Raw genomic sequence first — 6,864 nt, forward strand, 5'->3', positions numbered from 1 at the left:
GGAGTATGTGCAAACCACAGCAAAAAAAGTGAAGCTGCCCAGCTTGAAATCCTATATCGATGATACTGGCTGGTTGGTCTACTAAAGTGGTCAATGGGCAAGATGTAGGGAGGGAGCGTATTCATCACTTCCCACCCACCAGCAACCAAAGACGGCTTTGTGGCCAGCGCCGATGGGAAAAAAAATTCCAAGCACCAGCAGCCAACAAGAAGGCTTTGTGGCGCAGGGCAAGTGCTGACATTCGTGCCAAAGCCAGTGAAGAAGCCTCAGCTTGTGCCACTGCAGTGGTCCTGCCTCCCGGGAAAAGGCCAGGAAGCAGGCAATATTTTCACCACCCAGCAAGAAGCTTTCTCCCAGCAAGGTTTCCAAAAATACCAGGCTGCAACCGAGAGGTGTCTTATAAGGCACAGGGGCAAGTGGGGTGAAGAACCTACTACCCGCAATGCAAAGGTCATGTCGGGACGTGTCTGCTTGGTTGCTTGCTGAGGTGCCAAGGGTAAAACTCTGGGCAGGTCTTTGGCCAGCAACCAAGAAGACGGTATTGAACAAAAGCTGTTTTAAAAAGTTCAAATGGAAGGTTTTTTCAGATTTTGCAAGAGGGAGATGTAAGCAGCATTTTGATTTCAACCAAGAAGAAGGTGTCAGAGGGTTTGAAAGAACAATCTTTACAAAGTAAAGTCAGAGTCAGGTGGGGGTGGAGGGGCAGCAGGGAACCGTATTCCCCATTCCCTGCTTAGCAATTCCTGGGATTCCAGAGATACAAGGGTGCAACCAAGAGCTGTCTTATAAGGCACTGGGAAAGTGGGGCAAAGAGCCCCAAGGTTTGCAAGGGAGAGGAGTAAGGACCTGAGAGGTTATAGGGCAGAGGGCAAGTGCTGATGCTGGCGCCAAACAAGCCTCAGCTTCTGCCACTGCTCCCAAGAAGGGTGGGTGGGAAGCAGGCAGGGTATTCCCCATTCCCTGCCTAGCAAGCTTTTCCCCAGCAAGGCTTCCAAAGTTACAAGTGTGCAATGGAGAGCTGTCATAATAAGGCATGGGGGCAAGTGGGGCAAAGAACCTACTACCTGGGACGTGGAGGTCTTGGCCAGCAACGAAGAAGATTTGCAAGGGAGAGGAGAAGTATGGCAAAGGGCAAGTGCTGTTGCTCGTGCTAAAGCTTGTGAAGAAGCCTCAGCTCCTACTTATGAAAGACACGTCTAGTAACCAGGCGGAGGATGAGAAGTGGGCCAAAGAGCGTACTACCCAGCCAGCAAGCTTTTTCCCCAGCAAGGATGCCCAAGGTACAAGTGTGCAACAGAGAGCTGTCATAAGGCACAGGGCAAGTTTTCAGTTGTTGGAAAAACTGCACTGTAGCAAAAATGATAGTTAAAGGCACACATGCTAAGGCGCACGTGCTACAATAATCTCTTACGAGCGTTATTATTAGATTGATGGTGTATATGTGTGTGATTCTGTGTGAGAGACATGGCCAGTAACCAAGACGGTTTGCAACAGCAGGTGCTGTTGCTCGCATCGAAGCCAGTGAAGAAGCCTCAGCTTGTGCCACTGCAGCGGTCCTGGCTCCCAAGGAGAAGGCCAGGAAGCAGGCAATGTTTTCACCGCCCAGCAAGAACTTTCTCCCAGCAAGGCTTCCAAAGATACGAGGGTACAACTGAGAGGTGTCTTATAAGGCACAGGGAAAGTGGGGCAAAGAGCCTACCACCCCCAGTGCAGAGGTCATGTCGGGACGTGTCTGCTTGGTTGCTTGCTGAGGTAGTTGCCAAGGGTGAAGCTCTGGGGACGTCTTTGGCCAGCAACCAAGAAGGTATTTTACAAAAGCTGTTAAAAAAAATTAAAAAGATATTTTCAGATTTTGCAAGAGGAAGATCATAGTATCATAGTAGCTAGGGTCAGGAGGGACCTGAACAGATCATCTAGCCCGCCCCCCTGCCACAGGCAGGAATGAATGCTGGGTTCACAAGACCCCAGACAGGTGATCATCTAATCTCCTCTTGAATTTGCCCACGGTAGGGGCGAGGACCACTTCCCTGGGAAGTTAGTTCCAGATTTTGGCCACCTTAACTGTAAAATATTGCCTTCTGATCTCTAATCTAAACCTATTCTTCATCAGCTTATGACCATTGTTCCTCGTCACCCCAGGTGATGCTGGGGAGAAAAGGGCTCTGCCTATTTGCTGTTGATCCCCCCTGATGAGTTCGTAGGCAGCCACCAGGTCCCCTCTCAGCCTCCTCTGGCTGAGGCTGAGCAGGTTCAGGTCCTTCAGTCTCTCCTCGTAGGGCCTGTCCTGCTGCCCTCTCACCAAGCGGGTGGCCCTCCTCTCAACCCTCTCCAGGCTGGCCACATCCCTCTTGAAGTGCAGCGCCCAGTGCTGGATGCAGTACTCCAACTGTGGCCTGACCAAAGTCACACAGAGGGGGAGGATCACCTCTCTGGACCGGCTTGAGATGCACCTTTGGATGCATGACAAGGTATGGCTGGCCTTGCTGGCTGCGGTCTGGCATTGGCGGCTCATGTTCATCTTGGAGTCAATAATGACTCCAAGATCCCTTTCCACCTCTGCTTTCAAGAGGGGAGCTCCCCAGCCTGTATGTGTGCTGTGGATTCCTTCTCCCCAGGTGCAGCACCCTGCATTTGTCTATGTTGAGCCTCATCCTATTCTTGTCTGCCCACTTTTGTAATCTGTCTAAATCTAGTTGCAGCCTCTCTCTCCCTTCAAGTGTGTCCACCTCGCCCCACATCTTAGTGTCATCAGCAAACTTGGAAAGCGTGCTTTCCACCCCCTTGTCCAAGTCGCTGATGAAGATGTTAAACAGCGCGGGCCCGAGGACCAAGCCCTGGGGTACCCCACTGCTCACATCTCACCAGGCTGAGTACAACCCGTCCACCACCACTGTCTGGGTGCGCCCCATCAGCCAATTTTTTACCCATCCAACTATGCAGGCATCAATGCCGCAGTCGCTTAATTTATTGATGAGGATGGGGTGAGAGACAGTGTCAAAGGCCTTCTTAAAGTCTAGGAAGACTACATCCACGGCGACACCATCATCCAAGGATTTAGTTACTTGGTCATAAAAGGCAATCAGGTTGGTCTGGCGGGACCTGCCTTTGGTGAATCCATGCTGATTGCCCCTGGACATGATCTCCCCTGCAGGCCCCCACAGATGTGCTCCTTGATGATCCTCTCCAAGAGCTTTCCGAGCACCGAAGTGAGCCTTACAGGCCTATAGTTACTTGGGTCCTCCTTCCTCCCCTTCTTGAAAATTGGGACCACATTAGCCAGTTTCCAATCCCCCGGCACCTGGCCAGATGACCACGAATGCTCATACAGCCAGGCCAAGGGCTCCACGATGACCCCTGCCACCTCCCTCAACACCCTTGGGTGGAGGGCATCTGGACCTGCAGATTTAAAAATGTTTAGCCCTTCCAGAAGATATAAAAATGTACCTCTAAATAAACATATATATTTCTATACACACACACACACACACATATATATATTATAAAACTGTACCTCTCTCTCTATATTTTATATGTACATACACACACACTATACACACACACACACACATATATATCTATATCTAAAACAGTACTTCTCTCTCTCTCTCTCTCTATATATATATATATATATTTCTATATACACACACACACATATATATCTATATCTAAAACAGTACTTCTCTCTCTCTCTCTCTCTTATATATATATATATATATTTCTATACACACACACACACACACACACACACACACATATATATATATATATATATATACACACACTGTGTCTCTACCCCGGTGGGGCAGTTGCGGTGCGTGGCGCTGTACAGCAGGAAGCACCGGGTGGGAGTGGAGCTCCAGCACTGGGCGCGGGGAGCAGAAGTCTGTATCTCCATAAATCTGCATACCCAGGATGCAGTGCGGTGCGACAGGGTGGGGCGGACCCACACTCTCCCCCCGCTTCTCCTTGCACCACCCCGACGGGCAGGGGCTGCCCGAGTGCAGCCCGGGGCACAGAACGTCTGCCCAGCTCCTGCGCCCACTCACCCTGGCCAGGGGGTGGGCATCCCCCGGGGGGTGGCTCCTCCAAAAGTCTCCTCTCTATACTCTGGTTTCTCTTCAGATTGAAAAAATCTTTCGCCTTTTACTAGAGATTTCCGTGGGGAGGAGTGCCCTGAGTTTCGATCCAATTTTTTGATGCCCCGCTCCGGCAAGGTCCCCTTGCGTGTGCAAAAGCAGAGCAAAGCCAGGTTGCACCTAGGCTGCCTTGTAGTCGGCAGGCGTCTGGGCTCACTTCTCTAGTGGGAGCGGGCCCGGCCTGGCCGGCTACTCCCCACCCTCTGATTGGTCGCCCACACAGAAATGTGTGTTGATTAGGGGGTGTGGGGGCACATGCGTGTGCATGCACACACGCACAACCCCCGCATGGAGCAGGCACACATGCATGCAATCACACATGTGCAATCACACACACACGTGCATGCACACACAAACACACCCCACACGGAGCAGACACACACGCATGCAATCACACACACACATACACGTGCATGTGCACGCACACACACACCCCGCAGGGAGCAGACACACGTGAATGCAACCACACACATGCAATCACACAAACACCCCCGCACAGAGCAGACACGTGCATGCAATCACACGCACACAATCACACACACATGCATCCCCATACAGAGCAGACACACGTGCATGCAATCACACATGTGCAATCACACACACACGCACCTCTGCACAGAGCGGCAGGAGTCACACCGAGCTCCCCGGCAGCTGTCTGCCCCGCTGCGGTGCGGGAGCGGTGCAGGTGTGTTTGGGCCTCTCTCCATCTGCATAAATAGTTCGCCTTGTACTGAAGATGTCCATGCAGACGAGCCGTGATGAGTCCGGATTCAATTTTTGAGGCCCTGTTCCCACAGGGCTGCTCCTGAGCGTGCAAAGATAGAGTGAAACCAGCTTCTGTGTGGTCATAGCTTTCATTAGGCATTAGTTATGGCAAGGTAGAAATGCAAAACTCCTTGTGTCGCAGACCAATTCAGCTGCTAAATACGTCCCTTCATGCAAGGAATTAATTCTGTTCTTTAGCTGGTGCACAAATCTTTTGTCTGATTTAGCAACTGCTCCTTTTTTGTGCTTAATTGGTACGGAAATCTTTTCCTGGCTGAAGTTTGCTGCTAATTTTTGTGGTTACCCATGCAGGAATCTCTCTTGTCCCTGGCTGATGGTCTGTGTCTTCCTTCCAAACATGCAGATTTGCCCTGCTGAGGGGTACCTCGGCATAGCACAGCAAGCTGGGCATCAGCCCGGAGCCAACCTCCCTGCCCTGGAACAGCCCCGGGCAGCCCTGCTCTGCTTGCAGCCCCGAGCTCTGTGCAGCACCTGGCACTGGAGGCTACGGGGCAGGGCCTGGATCAGGCCAGGAGGACGCATGGACACCGTGCCCCATGTCCAACGCCCCGGATTCCCGGGTTAAACCGGACTAAGCCACACCTCCCCTGTCAGCCTTTGCAAACCCAGTGCTGTTAGCAGTGCTTTGTGGCCCCATTTCCCTGAGTGTGGGCAGAGGAGGGCGCTCCAGGCTAAGAGGAACCCTTCTCTGCACCTGGGCACACCCACTGCACACGCACGTTTGCAAGGGCGGATCTCTGCATTGTAACATATCATGCATGGCAAAGCAGCCAGAGTGCTGGAGACAATCTTTTTTATTACACCAATAAAAGATACCAGCCTCTAGCACGCTGGCTGTGTGGTTTCTTAGACCAACGCAACTCCAACCTTCATTCCTTGTGCCACAGAAACTTTCACTCACATTTTCCTTCCAATCAGTCCTGGGCTGCAACAACCTCCATCAATCCAGTATGGAAAAGTGCTGAGTCTCAGGCAAGAAATAAAGCAATTTGCTCCTACATACATACATACACACACACACACACACACACACACACACATATATATATATACATATTAATATATATGTATATATGTATGTATATATTTCCCCTCCACAAAAAAACAATGCACCTTTGTTTAAGGAGGAGGTGATCAGCCCAGGAGCCAGGAGGTGATGATCAGCCCCCGGTTGGGGGTGGCTCTTCCCCCTCCCCACACCCCTGTCCCTTGCTCTTGCACTGCACAGCTTCTGGCTCCCCACAGGACCTGGAAACCAAGCAGCACCAAAATCAGGGATCTCTCTGCTTCCCTGCCCAGCTGGCAGCTGCCCCAGGACGTGCACGGTACCAGGAGACAGCTGCTGCTGGGGCCGGCAGAGCTCTCCTGGCCCCGTGCGCATCGGGACCAGGCCCCGTGCCCCCTGCCGGTACCCAGGCTAGCACCCTGGGGGTGCCTGGAGCTCTCCCTGGCTGCTGCAGAGAGGCAGAGCAGGGCAGGAGCAGCCTCGCGTTGCAGATTTGCTCCCAACATGGTGCACGTCTAGACGTGCTCCCAGAGAAGTGTTACTGCACAGTATTTTACGGTGTGGTAAGCCTACATAGCATTAATAGCACAGGTAGATGCGCCCATAGACAAGTGGCTCAATTCAGTTTGAGCACCGTGTCTCACAGCAAGCTCAACCCTACATTGCCTGCACTAAGTACCCCCGGAGCATCCCCTGCTCCGGACCATCCCGCCTTCTTGCAGTGAATTGCCATTTAAGCCTCATGTACATGACTATCCCACACCTGTTTTGATGCAAATCAAATATCAGGCTGAAGAGTCCCCAGTTAGACTGATTGTGTCTCCCCCAGCTTCCCTCAGCTCCGCTGTCCGGGGCAGCTGTGACCTGCAGGCACACGGGCTTTAGGACAGGTCCAGCCTGAGGCTGAGCCCTTGGTTAGCTACTAGCCCACTCTTT

At 52.1% G+C, this 6,864-nt stretch overlaps 1 non-coding gene across 1 annotated transcript; it reads left to right on the forward strand.

Annotated features, from left to right (window-relative positions):
- The first annotated feature begins 4,102 nt into the window (after positions 1-4,102).
- Positions 4,103-4,217, forward strand: LOC112550729. Its single transcript, XR_003094698.1, has one exon. It is a non-coding gene; the product is annotated as a U5 spliceosomal RNA (small nuclear RNA).
- The last annotated feature ends 2,647 nt before the right edge of the window (positions 4,218-6,864 follow it).

Source organism: Alligator sinensis, unplaced genomic scaffold (genome assembly GCF_000455745.1).
Source record: "Alligator sinensis unplaced genomic scaffold, ASM45574v1 scaffold781_1, whole genome shotgun sequence".
NCBI classification, from domain to species: domain Eukaryota; kingdom Metazoa; phylum Chordata; order Crocodylia; family Alligatoridae; genus Alligator; species Alligator sinensis.